The sequence below is a fragment of the Pelodiscus sinensis genome, chromosome 14 (genome assembly GCF_049634645.1).
Source record: "Pelodiscus sinensis isolate JC-2024 chromosome 14, ASM4963464v1, whole genome shotgun sequence".
Taxonomy (NCBI): domain Eukaryota; kingdom Metazoa; phylum Chordata; order Testudines; family Trionychidae; genus Pelodiscus; species Pelodiscus sinensis.
In genome coordinates, this window is record NC_134724.1 from 13,246,435 (window position 1) to 13,265,034 (window position 18,600).

An 18,600-nucleotide genomic window follows, 5' to 3' on the forward strand; every position below is an offset into this window, starting at 1 on the left:
CATGTGTGAATAGATCCTGATTTTCTTTGAAGGTATTTTGGCTTTTGTAAACATTTGCAGATTAAATGAATTACTTCCAGACTACAGTAGCACATGGTTTGTTTTGATTCATTGCCCTTTATTAATCATATGCAGTTAGTCATTCATGTCACATGGAAGTGTTTCTACATCCTGACTGGATGGCGGACACAAGTACAAACACCAAGTAATGCATTTTTCAGTTGGAACCTTTTAATGAATGGACACGGGAGCTAAAAGCTGATGATATTTTTCCTGTATACTTGGCTGTTGTCCAAATACTTGCATCTAATGAATAATACAACCCTACTGATCTGAGGTGGGTGCTTCACTTGGAACAGTATCAGCCAGCTCCATTCTGTTAACTCTGAGAAAGCCACTAACTTTTTAAAAGACTCACAAAAGCGTTTATAAACAGTTTCCTTTACTGTTAACACTGTCCATTGGTGCTTAGGCCCTTTCTGGATATGGTGTATTGGTGTCAATGAAGATTTCAGGGTTTTAAGATGTGGTTCCTTGACTAAAAAAAATCAAATTAAAATTTGTGACCAAAAAAAAAGCAAGCCAAGAAAAATCCGAAATAAACTTTTCATTAAAAAAATATTTATGATTTGTTGACCTTTTCCCCAATCTCCTCTACCTACGACTTCAGTCCAGCTCTCAGCCACTAGCCATAGACTTGCTGATTACATTAGAAGATACAAGGTGCAAGGCATCATCATCCAACTATACAGGAATGGGTCCTGCTTCACAGCTCCATTCTTCCTGCAGCTCATGGTCATTTGCAAAGAACAACTTGCAGGAACAAGCTTAGTATGGACCCAACCGTCTCAGCCACCGAGAGTTCCCATCTAGTGCCTTACAAAGATCCCAGTTTGAGTCTTGACTGTGCAAACAGATGCCACAAAGGGTTCATCTACACAGCAGCGTTATTTCGGAATAGCTGATGTTATTTTGAAATAACAAGGTGCGCGTCTACACAGCAAGCCATCATTTCGAAATAATGTCGAGCTGGAGGACTTCTTACTCCGACTCTTGTAACCCTCACTTTACAAGGAGAAAGGGAAATTGAAGGAAGAGTGTTCTTCCTCTGACTTCCTGCTGTGTACACAGCGCCAAAAGATGAATTAAGCTATTTCAACTTCAGCTACACAATTGTCGTAGCTGAAGTACAGTAGCTGAATTCAAGTTTTGCCCTGCAGTGTAGACATACCCCAAAAAAGTTGTCATCTGTCCAAACTCTCCTAATTGGCTTTTCAACTCTAATGTTTGGCCACTCTTTGACAAGTCCCCTACCTGGGACTTGGGGCAGGCAGAGAGGGAAACAAAATATATTAAGTCAAATTCTACTTTTGGTTTAACCAGAAGAAATCATTATACCAATGCAAAAGATTCAAACTCATCTCAGGAGAGCTATTACTCCAGATTTATATCTGTGAAAAAAAAGAAGCAGAAACTGACCCTTTCCTGCCATTTTACAGAGATGGAGGGCACAGAACAAAGGCCTTGTTAAAATCAGATCACCATGTGAGTCACTTTCAAATTGCAGGTGTTTACAGCTGCTTGAAACCTTGGACACAATGTACATTTCCTTCTTCATCGGTGAATTTTAAACATCACTGAACAAACAGCTTCTAAAGCCTGTGTGCATGGCACTCACAAATTTGGCACAGGAAGGGCATTTTGCCATGCTGTGGATATAATTTGGCCGACTGCATATCAAAGGGTTGCTGGGTTTTATTTATTTGGTTTATCCCTCTCAAGAGTCCTTTCATTGCACAGCTGAGAACAAAGTTCTTTGTTCCTCTCCCCGAGCTCTGCTGAAAGGAATTCTCCCTTTCCCTGCTGCCTCTTGATTTATGTTTGCCGACAGTGTTGTGCTGTATCTGATATGCTTCAGATAATACCTCCATGGAGATAGCGCAAGTCCAAGGGCTTTATTGTTTAAACAGAGACAGATGGAATATCCTAGAGAACATGGCACAGGGGGGGCATGACAGGTGGAAGTGGTATCTTCATTCCTTTACTAACATGCCACCGAAATTATTCTGAACCTGCGGCATCTCTAGGGAATTTTTGCAACTATTCCTCATTGTGAAATATAGCCATAGAATTTCAGGGTCTTTACTTTTCAGCTAGACTAATTCTTCTTGTTTACAGTAATAAGACCACATTTTGTTGGGTCTTTCTTTTGAGGGATCACAAAGCACTTTGCAAACATTAATGAATGAAGTCTCACACTATCTCTCTACCATCTCTCTGCCTAGTAAGGTAAGGGAGTATTATCCCCGTTTTATAGAAAAGGAGACTGAGGCACAGAAAAGTTAAGTGATCTGCGGAGTCACTTTAAAGTTCTGTTGCAACAGCAATCAAAGGCCTACAGAGTCACCTAGGACCATGAACTGCTAGAGGTTCCATACCACGCACCCAATTCCAATACCCAACTCTCTCTCTATGGCTCTGTCTGACTTTGGCACTAGGGGCCACGATGCAGGTGTGAAGTGACGCTGAGATGAAGAGACTAGGAGGAGAAGGGCTGGAGAAAACAGCCAATCAGGACAGGGCAGAGAAGTGCTGTCAGTATTTAAGCCCATTCTTGTCCTATCATCAGATGTTTAGGAGAATAATTTTTCTCTCTCTTCCTTGTAACACCCTTTTAGATACTTGATAGGTGCTATCATGTCCCCTCTCACTCTTCCCTTTTCCAAACTAAACAAACCCAATTTGTTCAGTCATTTCTTATAGCTCATGTTTCTAAACCTTTAATCATTTTGTTGCTCTTCTCTGGACCTTCTCCAATTTCTCCACATCTGTCCTGAACTGTGGTACCCAGTACTGCTGAAGAGCTTAATTCCAACTCTTTCAACATGAGGGAGCCAACTTGTTTCACCCCAAAAGCAACCCCATAGTCTGAATGATCTATGTAGAATTCTGTTAATCAGGACCATAGCTCTGCAAGTATACTTGCCAGCTGCTAGAGGGGCGAGCATTTTATTGAAATGACTCTGTCAGTGTTGAAATGAGTAATGAGGAAGAGGACAAAATCTCCTGCTCTACCTTCTTCTGTAGTGCAAATCCCATTTCACGATTAAACTCTCAGGCTAAGTCTAGACTACATCCCTCTGTCGGCAGAGGGATGTAAATGAAGCACTTTGAAAGTGCAAATGAATCAGGGATTTAAATATCCCGTGCTTTATTTGCATAATCACATAATGGCACTCTTTCGAAAAAGTGCTATTTCGAAATTGAAACCACAGTCTAGACGTGGTTCTTTTGAAAATGGCATGCTTTTTCAAAAGATCCTGTAAACCTCAGAAACACAAGCTAACACCAAAAGGGGCAAGTGCTGCATGCAGGAAGAAGGGGATGTTTAAATTACATCTAGTGGGAGACCTTTGCTGCTAAGAGCCCTTATTGACCACAGAGCAAGCAAGTGGAACTCCTAACTTCAGCTGATTTGTGGTTACACACATATGTTCTGGCTTCTTGTACGAGAGGGTAGTGTTGCAATATTGCGGAAGTGACTAGAACCCAGGACTGTGCATAGCAGATCATCTCTTTGATTATTCTAGACTAACTGACGCTTTGTCTACACTGCAGGGTTTTTGTGCAAGAAGCTTTTTGAGGAAGAGATCTTCCGCAAAAACTTCTTGCGCAAAAGTGTGTCCACACTTCAAAAGCACATCACAAAAGTGATGTGCTGTTGCATAAGAGAGTGTTCACACTGTATGGATGCTCTTGCTCAAGAAAGCTCTAATTGCGGTTCACAGAATGGCCATCAGAGTACCTGTGCTTTTTCGGATAGGCTCTTTTTGTGCAAGAAACTCCTGTGGAGCATCCACACATGGCTTTTTGATCAATAGCTGTAGCACAAAAAGGAGTTATTCCTTGTGGGGAGAGGAATAACTACCGGCAAAAGCCCTTTATCCTGTTGATTTACTGTATTTTTTTTTTTGCACAAAAATGCGCTTGAGGTGTGGATGCTCCACCGATTTTTGCGCAAAACCCATTGTTTTTGCGCAAAAACCTTGTAGTGTAGACATAGCCTGGCAGAAGCCAACATCTGCAAATAGGAATGGCAAAGTGGCTTCCTGAAGCATGAGATGTGATTACTCTTGCCACTTTGGAAGCCAAGCTGACAAATGTTGTTAAGGGCCATGAAATTACCTAGCCCTATTACAAATCTGGCTAGCCCATCCGACTGAGTGACCTCCTGTAGCAGTGAATTCCATGAGCATAATTAACTTCTGTTTCTAACTTAGTACTCCCAGTCTCCAAAGGACCAGTTAATGTTTGTATTTCACCTAGAGTGGCCATGAATTTTCCCCAGACCATGTTAACCACTGTACCTTACACCCCTGGACTCAAACACAGGCCCCCATTATGTGTTCAAGACTGAACTCCATCTAGGCTAAAAACACCTACCTTCCTTTCTGAAGAGCTACTGTTTGTACATTATGCCAAGATACTCACCTGGCACATCATGTATAAACTCCAGGCCCCAAGCAATCTGGGAACAAAGCAGTCAGAGCAACATTAACATTGGCCTGTCCAGGGAATAAGAAAAGATATTGAGGCAGACCCTCGGCTGGTGGCGTGACTTGTCCTTGCTGCGTTGACATTAATGGAGCTACGACAATGTGCACTGCTGAGGATCTGCCCAGTGATTTGTATGCAGTGTTGCCGGTGCCCAAAGGTCCCAGTCAGAGTTAAGGCCCAGTTGTACTGGGTGTTTACATAGACACAGAAGACATGGTCCTACTCTGATGAGTTTACCATCTTACGAGGTGATGAGTCATTCCTGTGCTACGCACCAGCCAATCCACAAGCGAGGAGCTGGTCTGGTGGCCCCCAGAGCAGGTATATAAACCTCACAGGAGACACTCCAACTCACTCTGCTCAATGTCACTTCAAGGCACAAGCCTCCCCTCTGCCTGGTAATGGTGACAAATGCCACACCCCACTCCTGCCCTGCCCTTGCACCAGCTTAGCTCCCAGCCCTACTCTTGCAAACCTACCCTTGACTCCTGAGTCTAGCTACTGTCGCTGACTCTGGTTCTTGCCCTGGCTGCTACCATACAGATCACTAGGCCTGCCTGCCGCTCCTCCAACCACTGTACCTGACCCTCCACCTCTCATTTGCTGAGAAATCTAAAGTTAAAATGAAACAACGGGAGGAAGATGGATGGAAAAAGGAATAAGCTCATGGAGCTGCACAGATTAACAATGGACACAGCCTGCTGGTGTTAACCCCCACAGAAAGTCATCTTCTGCCTACCACTAGTGGGCCCTTTTTAGAATGTTAATCTAAATTACCCTCACAGCTCCCTTAGATGACGAGTCTTCCTTCCCACTGGGTGTCTGCACTCCCAGATTCTCTGCTACCTAGGGGTGCACCCTGCACATATCAGGTGGCATAGGACTGAATTTACCTTCTTTCTTACAGCTGTATTAAGTTCCTCAAAGGAAGAGAGAAAGGCTGGAAGCACTTGCAGATGGAAGAGTCTCCAGTGGCATGATGGCTACTATACATCTGACCTGATTCCTCACTGTGTTGCTCCGGCTCACACTGTGGTAACCTCATAAATAACAATGGAGCTGCCCTGCTTCAAGTGAGAGAAAAATGGAACCAGGGAGGCTCGGCTGAGCCTGTGCATTGTCTAATCTCGCTGCTTTAGCTCATCCTTTTCTTAGCTGAACATGTGGTTTTTCATGCGGGTGAAGGAGACTGGAGAATTCCAGTACCATCTTCTCCACACTGCATGGTCCTCACCTTGCATGCCTCATGCATAGCTTGACAGGTTCACCTCCAGAAATGTGTGGGTCTGATAACCCCCTCCCCATCATCCTTTCAGCCAGAGGGACAGCCAAAGGGACACTTATTAGTGCCAGTTGTGAGGGTGGTCACTGTGAGGGAGACACTTGTATACTGGGTGCTCTGACGGAGTCCACTGAACTCATTTCACACATGAGCTGCTGGGCAGAAAAGGTTTGGCCCATATCCAAAGGAAAGTATCCAAATATTGTGCTTACTGTACTTAATATATTCACGTGGTTCAAATTACTGAGCCTCGGAGTCACGCAGGAGGAAATTAGCATCCCTAGGAAGAAGACCTAGATTGTACTACTTTAGATAAAATCTTCACTCTGGTTCTACTTTATACATTTATTTTAATTCCTGATTGGGTGGCAAGGGAGAGCCAAACTTTTTTTGCTCATGCATTTTTAATGCTTACTTTCTTACTTTTCAAATTCTGCCTTAAACCAGGACATTGGGTTCTAAGTTTGCAGAATGAATAGAGTCTGCAGAATGAATGTGACCACATCATTCACTTATAATATAAAGACATAGAGAGGTTCTAGATACATAAGACTCAGAGCTGGGCACATGAATGTAGATGACCAAGATCCTGGCCTTTCTCTGTCTTCTCACAGGTGTCTTCTCACAGCCAGACAGGCAAGGCTGGCTACTCATAGAATTGCGCTCTGAAATTATATTAGAACAATGACCTAGCAGTTCAAGAAGGAGCCATGAAATCTCTCATGAAGTTAAAGCAGTTCCAGCTCTTTCTGACACCTGAAATCCAGCACACAGGTCCATCCTTAGGATTTTCAGGACCTTATGCAGTATTAATAAATTGATGCCCCCCAGAAGACCCCCTACCCATTGTTGATACACACCAAACTTCACACAGGAAATGTTGCAGCAAGCAAGATTAGGAGCCTGGAGGAGGAGGGACAAGGCAGCAAAGGATACAGAGGCGCCCGGCCTGCCTCACGGTGGTGGAGAGTCACAATTCTCCACAGACACCCCTGTACTCTCTCCCTCATGCAGAATGCACCACGCTGGCACATTCTGCTCCATGAATACGGTCCCTGCTTAAGAATACTGTAGCACACACTGGGTGTGTGGGAGCTGACCCGCTCTTACCTGCTGTCCTAGTGGTGCCCCAAATGTTCAAGTGGCCTACATATCTTTGTATGTTGCGTATGCCCAAAGACAGTTCTGCCAGTTCAGCACTGACCAGCAAACTGGGCAGTGAAGATCAATAACTCTGAAAGTTATCCAGATTGGACAAACACATATAGTACAGTTGCTGCATTGGAATTACATCAGGGGTGAAGTTGATCCACCATTTTTCCAACAGCAAAGCATTATAAGTTCCTTCTGCAGCTGTGGTTGTCAGACTCCTCTTCATCTTGGCTCTTTCCTCTTCTCTGCAGAAGATAGAAAGTTCAGCATGTCTAGGATGAGGCAGTTAGAAGGGGATTCTGGCATGCAAGTTATACCAACTTAGTCCTTCTCAGATTCAGACAGTCTGCTAAAGTATGAGTGCATCTACGCTGCACCGTTATTTCGAGATAATTAGCATTATTTTGAAATAACAATGTAAGCGTCTACACAGTCAAAATAATTTTGAAATAATGGATAGCTTATTCCAAAATCTGTAAACCTCATTCTACAAGGAACAAGGCCTATTCCGAAATAGCTAATTTGAAATAAGGTATGTGTAGATGCTCCACTTCTGTTTTTCTTAAATAGCCCCTCACCAAGGCCATTCTAAGTTATTCTTCCCCAGTGCCTCCTGGGGCTCTAAATTGATATAGCACATCTACATTAGGGAAGCACATCTCCTCATTCCACGAGGAGTAACGGTAGTTCGGACTAGGAAGCCTAGTCCGAACTACCTAGTTCGTGCCGCGTGTAGCCGCGCGGCACGGGGTTCGAACGAGCAGGGATTTTAAAATGGCGGCGCCCAGTTTATGCAAATGAAGCCCGGGAAATTCAAATCCCGGGCTTCATTTGCAAGTGCAGTATGCCTACATTACCCTCCTAGTTCGAACTAGGAGGGTAGTGTAGACATACCCCATTGCTGTTGTTAGCCCTGCAAGCCCAAATTAATTGACTCAGGCTCTGAGTCTTGCTGCCGTAGACTTTTCTTTGCAAGGGGACATAAGTTACACTTCAGTAAGAGAGTGTGAGTCCACATGCTGAGGCATCTGAAAAATCGTAAGTTAAATTAACACAGACTCCCATCGACTCATCTCTGAGTATAGCCGATAGGCACAGGCTGGACTTAAGGGGTTTAGGGTGCCCAGCTCCCATTCACTTTCATCGTACGCTCCTTTAGGCCCCTTTGAAAATCCAGCCTCAAAGCATATGTTCATTACAATAACAACATGCATACAAAGCCTTTCCCTTGGAGTCCCACACAGACAATTAAAGCAACATCATCCTTCTTAATCAGAGTTAATTTAGATGGGTAAAGAGTGTCTCAGTTGGAATAGTGTCAGATGTTTTTAGATCTCTAACTTTAAATAAATTTAGCCTCTGAATTCCCAGGGAGAGGGTTGCTAAGGTAACCAGTGCCAGCCATCTTGATACTGTATATTCTCCCCATGAAGCTTCATTAGGGCCAATCAGTAATTTCCAAGATAATGGAATGTGTTGCTTTCAAAGATAAGAATATAGCTTTTAGCAGTGATGGAACGTTTTAATAAATGTATTATTAACCCATTGGCCTCTTAAGATCACACACTGACCCTCTTCCAACAATTCTTATCCTCAAGAAATTAGAGGTAGAAAGATTTATCACTGGCAATTTGCACTCTTGGGTGAGGCACAAACAAATTGTGTCTTCACTTAGGTGTTCATCGGTTTCAAAATGTGGGTATAGTCAGCGTCAGGGGTTGTTATGGGTTAGAGCCTTTTATCTCCATGACATGGGTCTGAATGCAGTTCTCAGCAGTGGTCAATGGCCACAAAGTCTGGATCTGCCTGCAGTTTGGATCCAGGATTTTGTGGACCATTTTTTTTCTGGCCCATGATACAAATACAGGCCAGCTGCAAAGTTTCAATTTAGACCTGAAGTTGGGTAGGTGGAGGAGAGGGGCGGTCAGATGGAGGGTTTGGTTCAGAGCTGGGAGGCAAACTCACTGCCAGGCCAGGGCTGCTCTCTCAGCTAGAATGAGTCACCCCAGGGTCCTTTGCTTGGTGTTTCCCTCTGGATCCCCACTTTTGGCCCTGTGACCCTCCCTCCCATCCCTGTTTTTCATTCGTTGTTCCCCGAACTCAGCTCTGGGTCCAGGAGCTCTTCCCTTTGGGCATGAGAGGAGAGGCCTTTAGAAGTGGGTGCTTGCACATACCCTCAATAGGTACAACTCACCCCTTCAGCAGAGCCAGCAGTGCCTCATCTCTCAAACATGCTGCACCACCCTATCGCTGGGCAGAGCCCATTCCAGATGACACTGAGGGTATGTCTAGACTACATGCCTCTGCCGACAGAATGAGATTTACAGGAGCAATCTACAAAGGCTTCCCTTGTTGACTGATCCACGTCTTGACTCGCGCACTGTGCCAATGATCAGCTGAGCTGGCACAGTGTGGCGGCCATTTTTATTTTAATGAAGCCGGGGATATTTAAATCCCGGCTTCATTGACTATGTCGGGTAGCCTATTTTACATGCCTCTATCGGCACAGGCATGTAATCTAGATATACCCTGAGGCACAGACATTTCCCTCTCAGCACCACAGCTGCAAGCCACAAGTTAGTCGATGCAGAGTCCCGCTCATCCTCTTGCTGCCTCACTGTGTTACAGACTCCCTAGGCTTCCAGCCTGCCCACAATCTTTTCTCTGGTCCTGCCCAAGCCTTGTCCCAGCACCCTGTGGCCAAGCCTATGTTCCATTCTGCTCCAGCCGTCATCCTGACCCACTCCAGACCTGCACCCACTTCCTGACTCCCAGAGTTCCGGTGCTCCCTGTAAGATGAGCACTTGGGCAGCCACTCAGGAGAGATTCAAATGCTGCCTGGCTGATAAGCAGAGTGGCCACAGAGACCACAACCAGCAGCATGTGTTTCAACTGGGAGAGCATAGTCACACATGCCTTGGTGCACATAACAAACATTTATTCCACACATGGATGGAAAAAATTAGAACATTGCCCCAGATCCTTGGCCTGAACCCAGCTTCAACTTTTGGCCTGCTTCCAGACTCCTACTAGGATCCTTATTTGGCTTGTGGACTCAGATCCCAGAGCTACCCATGGCCTGTCTCCAGACACAAGTTTCGGCACAGTCCTTGACCTGGTCCCAACTCTATGTCTGGCTTCGACTCTTGGTCCCTATTCTCAACCACTGCCCCAACCACCAGGCCTGACCACGTCAAGCCCAAAGCTCGACTGTTATTATCAGATAACAGCTGATTGGAGTTATATGAAGTTTGTGGTGGTCTCAGCCCAGTTCCTAATGCCAACGCTGGACTCTCTCCCACTGGGGAATTAGAGAGACTAGAGATACTTAATGTTAGAGAGCTGAAAACAACGGGCAGTACTGCAGTTGAGACACCTCACCCACCCAAGTCAAACTTCAGAAAGATGCTGCCGCCTTGACACTGAGAGGTCAATGTCCCATACAGCAGCATTACAAAACCACACATTTCATTTCCATTTTTTGTGGGTTCAAATTTTATTTTCACTGACTTGTTCCAACCAGTTTTAAAAGCTCTCTCACACTTGCTATTAACTGGCACCTTGGCTAGTAGTGTCAAGAGAGTGGTTAAGAGGTGAATAAACCATAGAACCTGAAGTTTCCTTTCAGCTGGTCCTTGCAGAGTGGAATTACTCTACCTCCTTTCCCTTGGCTCTAGGAAGAAGCAGCAACATGGTAGGGGCTCTGCATCAACTCTGAGTTAACAGCATCCAGAGCAGCTAAACGGTGAATCCCAGGATTAGAACTAAGGATGCTCACCCATCATAGCATCTAACACTATCTCTGTGCTATGTCAGGTCCTTGAAGATACTAAAACAATTCCCATTCTGTCCCATGTTGCTATTCAGCCATCACCTTCATGGTTAAAGAAGATTCTCCCTTAGAAGACGACCTGAAATTCAGGGATTAGTGGGCAGGAGGTCAGTATTAAGTGATGCCACTTGTGGAAGGCTGAACATTAGCCCTTTCAGACAGCTTGGCAAGTGGTAATCCATTGATGAATGGGTGCTATGGGTCCCTTCTCAGCTGATCCACTGGGGTTAGGGGTCTCTAACAACCCCAGCAGGGAGTTTTAGGTCAACCTGTAGCAGCTCATATATTTAGCTTCGGAGGTCTCCAGACTGTCATTCAAGAGAGTGGCCATTGTAGAAGCAGGTATGGCCCAGGTCAGGGCCTAAATCTGCCACCTTGTATCAATCCTAGTTCCCTTTAAAAAGCCTAGAATGTCATGCTGGAAAATAGGACTGTCCAGACATTTGTGAGCATAAAGGAATTGTTTTCTAAAATGGCACCATTCTGTGATGGTGGGCACAGGGCCCATGAATTTTTCATCCTAAAATCCCACAGATTGACAGGAGTAAGGCAGCAGTGTTACAGAGTCAGCTACTAATGGAGCTGTGACAAGAAACAGTGCACACCTGCTAATGAGGAAACAAGTAAGTTTAGAAGACACTGTCAGTCCATCCTTCCCTCCACAACCTTCACCTAGCCAACATGATTTGCATGCAGTCCTAGCTGTACACTAAAGCTGCAGTCCCATCTCCCGGGAGAAACCTAAAGAGAAATGTGCCCTTCTTTGGGATGAATTTTTCCTATGCATTCCTTTCTGGTTGAAGAAGATGTAATTTACACCTCATTGCTCCAGCATTAGCAAATCAAGCCAATTTTGTTAAATAACGGGCATTATTCTGCATCCATGCAGGCCCATGTGGATCAGTTGTTGCCATATTTTTTGCCTTCTCTTGAAAGTGCCAGTTACTGTAATACAGTAAGAGGACACTGTTGTCACATTCACTACAGATTCAAAGTCACTTTTATTTAACACCGAGGGGTTTATACGTGGAACACGCCAGAGTCAAGGAAGTTAGGTGTCTCAGGATGTCCGATCCTTCTGCATGGTAACTTCTCCTGCTGAGAGTTTTTCTTCTTTGCCCTATTATGATAAGGAATTTAGTGAATATTTTAGTGATGTGGAATTTGAATGAGATTCCAGTGCTCTTAACTGCAATACCAGTTTGCAAAATAATTGGCTGTGAAATGGCAGATAAGGTGCAGAAACACTTCACTGATTTTTTAATGATCAGGCTTGTTCCTTTTGAGTATGTCGATAAGGGGACCAGATACCATTCAATGCACTTTGGTGTGGCTGCTACCCACATACTCTGGCTCTGAATTAGGCCCCCCCAAAACATACATCAGGCATCAACGTTCATATAAGTATCCGCTGCAAGAAAAAAAATAGCAATGAACCATGACAAAAAAGGGAATGAACAAGGTGTTCATTTCAGGAACTTTTAGAACTTTTATTATCTCTCTTTGTCCTGAACCTGTCATTTGCCTCATTGAAGGGGAACCTGGTGAAACAAGAATCTAGTTCAGAAATCTTACAGGGAACTTTGAAGGCAACCCACCATTCTGCTGGAAAACAGCAAATGCCCATAGAACACTGACTAGTTTGTTCAGAGGCATGAAGTCAGTGCAGACAAGCTGAACTCTGCTTTCAATGATTTCTGCAGGGAAGGGAGTGAGACAGGAAATGCAGACCACTAGCCAGCAGTCAGGTAAAGGTGCATTCATTAACTAGCCACGGCCCCTAAACCAGATAGTACATGGCGATGTCTTCCTTAGTAAGCATATTGAATACTTGTATCAATCAGTCCCAGGCCAGGCCAGAGCAAAGGTCTTCTCTTTCACCACTGTTCCTGCCTGTTGGAATGACAAGTCTTGACTGGAATTTTGCCCTTGTGCCAAAGGTGCTAATTCTGACACCTGGCTTGAAGGAAATTTCCCAGAAGGAAGTTACAAAACTGTTCCTCTTCTGTTCTTACCTCCCATTTTTCTTTGGTCCCAAAGGACCAACTCATCTCCCCTTGTTCCTCAACTCCCCTGAGTCTGCCAATCATGGGAAGATGCTGCAAACCTGCAAAGAGTAGATTTGGTCCCCATGAGTCTGTGCAAGCATTACCACTCCCAGCTCTGCCTGACACTCATGGCCAGTGCACAGGGGTGGCCCTAGACTAGCTGCCAGCAACTGGTACCCTAGGTGAACCATGCAATCAGCTCCCCCACCTCCAAATCCCTCAATGATATTGCGCCACCATTCAGTGCTCCGTTTAACTTGGCGCCTTAGGCAACCGCCTAGTTCACCTATATGGACAGGCTACCCCTGCCAGTGCAGGAACTGGGATTTGATCCTTTAAACAGAGCCAAAAAGATGCTCTAATTAGCACTCACCTCCCTTGTGTTTGACAGGGAGGGAGAGGAACAGAGTGATGGAGAACTGATCTCATCAAGGTGCAGGGAGAAAGCCAGCTGGAGAGTGGATAAGTTGGCAGGGAAGCGGGAGAAAAGTCCCCAAAGCAGGAAAATGCCTCATTATCTCTGCTTGGCCTGAATAGGTGAACAAGGGTCTGACGTGTTCGCCATGCTGGTCAGACTCCACTAAACTTTCCCCCGTGCTGAGCCTGCCATGTACAGTCAGAGATTCTCTCTTGGACTTGCTGACATGGACTCAAAGGCAGAAAGTCCAGCTTATGGAAAGGTAATATATCAGCGTGGAAGGAGATGGCGTAATCTCTCTCTCTCTCCTACTCAGAGAAGACCATCAGCACGGAATGCTGGAGACACCTTCCTCCATCATCATTATTAGCCCTAATGAGAATATTTAGCATTCAAAGCTCAGCTCGCGCTACAGCGGAACTAATAGATAGCACATCTACAATAAGAGAGGCACAACAGGCTGCAGGAAAGATGTTCAGTGCCTGGGCTCTGGGAAAATGCCGCTCCATTAGTAATCCTCATTAAGTATTAAAAGAAGAAATTATAATCAAGATGTACCCTGCTTTATCCTTCGTCCAATGGAGTAACAGCAATGTGAGTTGTCTTCCTCTCACTTCCATCGGTGCTTCACTGATCCCCAGACAGGTGTGCAATCCTACAGAATAGCAACGGAAAGGAGCGTAGCTGTTGGCAGAGGTAAGGCGTCAGGTTGTGTGGGGAGCTGGCTCATTGAAGCTGCACCCTGGATCCTGGCTAGCCCAGTGGTGTTAATTTCTCTGCTTTGCCTGTCAAAATTGCTTTTTATTTAAAGAAATAAAGAAAAAAAAAACCCTGACGAATATTCCAATGTTGCTGGATATGAACTGCCTTGGCTTCTTGGAGAAATGCAGACGTGAATGGATTATAAAGAGCCATGGGCTTGGTTGACAAGATGGAAGATGGGGCTTTTGCTCCTTATTGCCTCGGACAACAGATGGGACTGGGGTAGCACCTCCCACTCCACCTTTTTCATCTCAGCCTATGTTCCCCGTCACTCTCCTCCTGCAGCTTTGGACCCCAATTCTTGGGTGCCCTTTGGTTGATGAATGTCTCCTCAGCCAGCAAAAAGAAGCAATCAGGATCCTGCAAGGGCTACTGAGGTATGCCATGAGTGAAGGAGACCGTCATAGGCCTAAGACTGGTATAGCTGGTTCTTCCTCCCCCTACAGGATTGCCAGAGAAGAAGGAGGAGGCACGGTCATGGTGTGCCAGTACCCCAGCCATTCGCAGCTCTGCATTGCCCCCCACAGGTCACTGGAATGTTGTTAGGGTCCAGGCAGTATAGATTTGTCCCCCTTCCCAAGGGCCAAGTTCGACTAGGATGAATTTTGCCCTGGGTGCTTTCTCTGCTCCATTCGGTCACCTCAGCTCTATGGAATGATTGTCCACTACACCGTCCCTCCCCTAGCCCACCATTGTCGGATTGGCCCCCACTCTGCACCTTCCTTCTTCTCTTTCATTGATGGTTACTTCAGGAAGCATTTTCTTGCAATGTGTCAGTCACAATAAAGCCAGCTCACAGATGGGCCTGAGCCAGGAAGTGTGGGTCCAGATCCAACAGACTCCCCCATCTCAGAGTGAAAGCATGGTCAGATCCAAACAGTTGCATTCTGACTTCCCTTTAGAGGCAACACAAAGGGATTTGCAGAGACTTGTCCTACAAAACACCCAGTCTCATTACCAAATAGTACACAAGTTGATGAAGGACTGATTTCTGACAGGCTGCATGGGTGGATGCTCTTCAGCAGAATCTACAGCAGCCTCATCCTCCTAAATCAAGTATTTAGTTTATTTTTTAAAAATGGAAAGTATAACAATTCAGTAAAGGGTATTGATTATATTTAAAATAAAACCTTCCCTCCCCACCCCCAGCCAACCCTCACCCAGTCAGCTACAAAAAATACTGAGACAATGGTATAGTTTTTGCCGTTTGATGTGGAAATAATGTATAATCGTTTGATCAGACTGATATCAATGATCTTTAAAAGAAGCCCTAGCAAGGATTCTTTTTAACTGTTGACTCACAAATAAAAAAAATGGAATCTATAATTCCAGCTTTTTCATGTGCTATAACATCAAAAGCATGAAAATCCTCTTTGGAACTTCCGGATGAGCCTATTGGATAGGACCCGACAGCTGAAGGAATAGCACTAATAGCTGAATAAAGGAAAGAGAAGAAAACAACTTGTTTCCTCCCCCCACCCCTTCCATTCCTTGAATTGGAATGAATCTCTTATGTTTCTATGTTCATTTCCATTTCCAGATTTCAAAGGAAAGCTGCGTGCCCCTCTGCGCAGCTCTTCAGATCAGAAATGGAAGTTGTGAGGCACACTTGCTCAGCTGGAGATTATGAGCAATTCATTGCCTGGAATTCTGAGCAGCCTCTGCTCTCACTGGAAGTTAGCAGCCAGTAGATAAGCACCCAGAAAGTTTGGAGGCTTATACAAAACTTGTCCAAATACACTAACCAGACCCCTTTGATCTGCAAATCAGAGCAGAAAAATACAGCTGGATCAGCTTCTCTTACATTATTTCAGGGCTTGTGCTCCTGCTTCTGACTAGAAGTAGGCAGTGCAGAGCTGAACAAATAAATAAAAATGTTAAGCCCACATTTCCTGTCTAAGAATGAAAGGCTCAGTTCAGATTCAACTTGATTTGTTCAGGGACTGTGGGAGAGGGAGGGTAATTTATTTCATCCAACCAGGTTCATCCACCACTAACCGTAGCAACCTTAATTCTTCTCTTATTAACCATATTTGGTTTTATGGAGGGCAGGGAGAGATTCCTCCAGATTTACCATCATGAATGATATTATGTGACAACATAATGCATAGCTGTATCAGTGGGGAAAACAACAGAGCGGCTAAAAAATAATTTTGTGTTGAATTTTTCAGGCTGGGGAAGATGAGTGGGATGGGAGTTTTTCTAGGGCCTTATCTAACTCCCTTTTTTTAAATATTCCCATTGATGTTTTTCTATTACTGCCAAGACTTGTTGGATACAGCCTTAGTTCCCCTCCCAGCTATAATCATCCCTGATTGTCACTAGCTTTTTCAATGCACCCTCCAGCCTAGAGTCTGTGCAATATACTGGAGAAGATGGGGGAGTTTTCTGTACTGTCCTGGTGTTCCAAAGTTCTGCCAATGCTCCTCCATGCTCATAGTCCAGTGCTCCTCTCACACAGTTCTATCACTGTCCCTCAGTCCTGCAATACCATAAACTACATTAGTCTCTTTAGTCTTCAACACATACGGCTGTAGCAATGCACCTTTTTCCTGACCCCGAGGCAGCTGTTTTTACGCCAGACTGTAACTTTTCTTTCTTTATTTATTGTTTTTGCAGCACATCCAGAAAAATCCTCTTCTGTCCTTGGGTTATTTGCATATTTACATACTAAAGAAAGGGAATAGACAAAGCGGGGAGCAATAACAACCTAGGCCTTTCATTATTTGTGACTCCAAGCCTAATCCGCCTTTTGTATCATTCAGACTTACCCGGAGCAAAGGCTGATTTTCTTTGTGTGCCAGAAGTATTTGATATAGATACAGAAAAAAAAACCCCCACAGCACAATCCCACAACAAAATTTTACACACAGCCTGAATTCTCCATTCCTCATGAGAGTGCTTTTGTTTGATCTCTGCGCCTTTCAGGAAATATAAAAATTTACAGCAGGGGTTGGTAATCACCTGCTAAAGGAGAAAGGAAAACCAATTAGACCAAACTAAGGGAAAACAACACAGACTAGTGATAGAGATAGAGGTAGAAATGTAGCCGTGTTAGTCTGGTGCAGCTGAAACAAAAAACAGGACTGTGTAGCACTTTAAAGACTAACAAGATGGTTTAATAGGTCATAAGGAAGTGGGTCTGGCCCACGAAAGCTCATCACCTATTGAACCATCTTGTTAGTCTTTAAAGGTCTACACAGTCTTGTTTTTTGTTTTAGTGATAGAGATGCAGCTGTGTTTGACTGCAAACTAACATAAGTCTGTGCCTAGCTAGCCACCTGAATCAGATTTAGGGGTTAGATCTGTGTCCAAGCTACGTTATCTAAAGCAAACATAAGAGGGCAACTGAAGAGCTCCTGGCATACAGGAATCCCTCACTGAACAAAGCTAGTGTGGGCAGCTCAACACCATCCATCTCCCAGGATGCTGCAGGAAATAGGATGAGATCTGGAAGGTGGGGCCGGAGTGCCCTGAGATCTAATGGTCCCCAGCAGCTAAACAGGGGCACCATAGGAGACCTTTCCAGGTGGGTAAGATAGAGCACCACTGTGGCTGCTCTAAACCCGTACCAAAGACCAGTGCACTGCCAGGTCAATATCCAGACCAGAAAGATACTTCAGAACCTCCATGGCACCCACCACCATTGCAGTGACAAGCAGAAGTTGAGCACAAATGAAGCACAACCCTTGGTGCAAAGCGATGGATTGAACGCCTCACCTTAGGGTTGAAAATGTTGGCCATGGCCACCAGACTTTGTTATGTTAAGAGCAGCCCGGGACAGTACGGGACAGTATGTTACACCATTGCTCCATGCAGCCTGGTAGCCTCAGGCAGTGGCCTATTCCTGATGCTTTTGAGGAAGACTTTCAGAAGGTCACTGCCAGCAGGATAGGTGACTCATGGTAGCACTCGGGAGGTGCACCACACCCCTGCATCTCCACCACCATTTTAATTGCTAAATGGGGTGCCTTTTCATGCCCCTTCCCTGTCCCTATGGGTGGCTCTCCCTACTCCCTTTCCCTTCACAGGCACAGTTGCCTATGGCCGGCTGCAGCTTGCTAGTTTTGCAGTTATACATCAGGGACACATGTTCTCCCCGAATGCCTTAATGCAATTGTTTTATTTTCAGAAAGCAGCATCTTTTGGGGTGTCTTCAGTTGTTGGGTTGGGTTGCATCATTCCAAATGTGTCCAAATCAATCCCTTTTAATAATGCACACACCATTATTCCAGCTTCCCTTTCTTGCCTCGCATCTATGCCTGACAAATAACAAGCTGACATTCACTAAAGAGATCAGCTTGCTAAAGGATACTACCCGGCCCTGTAGCTGTAGCTGAGGAGCCTTTGTCAGGACTGAAGAACAGGGCAGAGTTAAAGAACTGTCTCTGAGCATCTTTTTGTTTGTTTTTGTGCTTATACTATCTTTTGGCTGTTCCTAGGCAACATGCTGGGTCAGCTGCCCTGCCTCTACTGTATGAATCTTCAGGATTTACTATGCTAACGTGGCCTTGAGTCATCTTGCCCTGCTGCCCCTGTAAGAGATGTC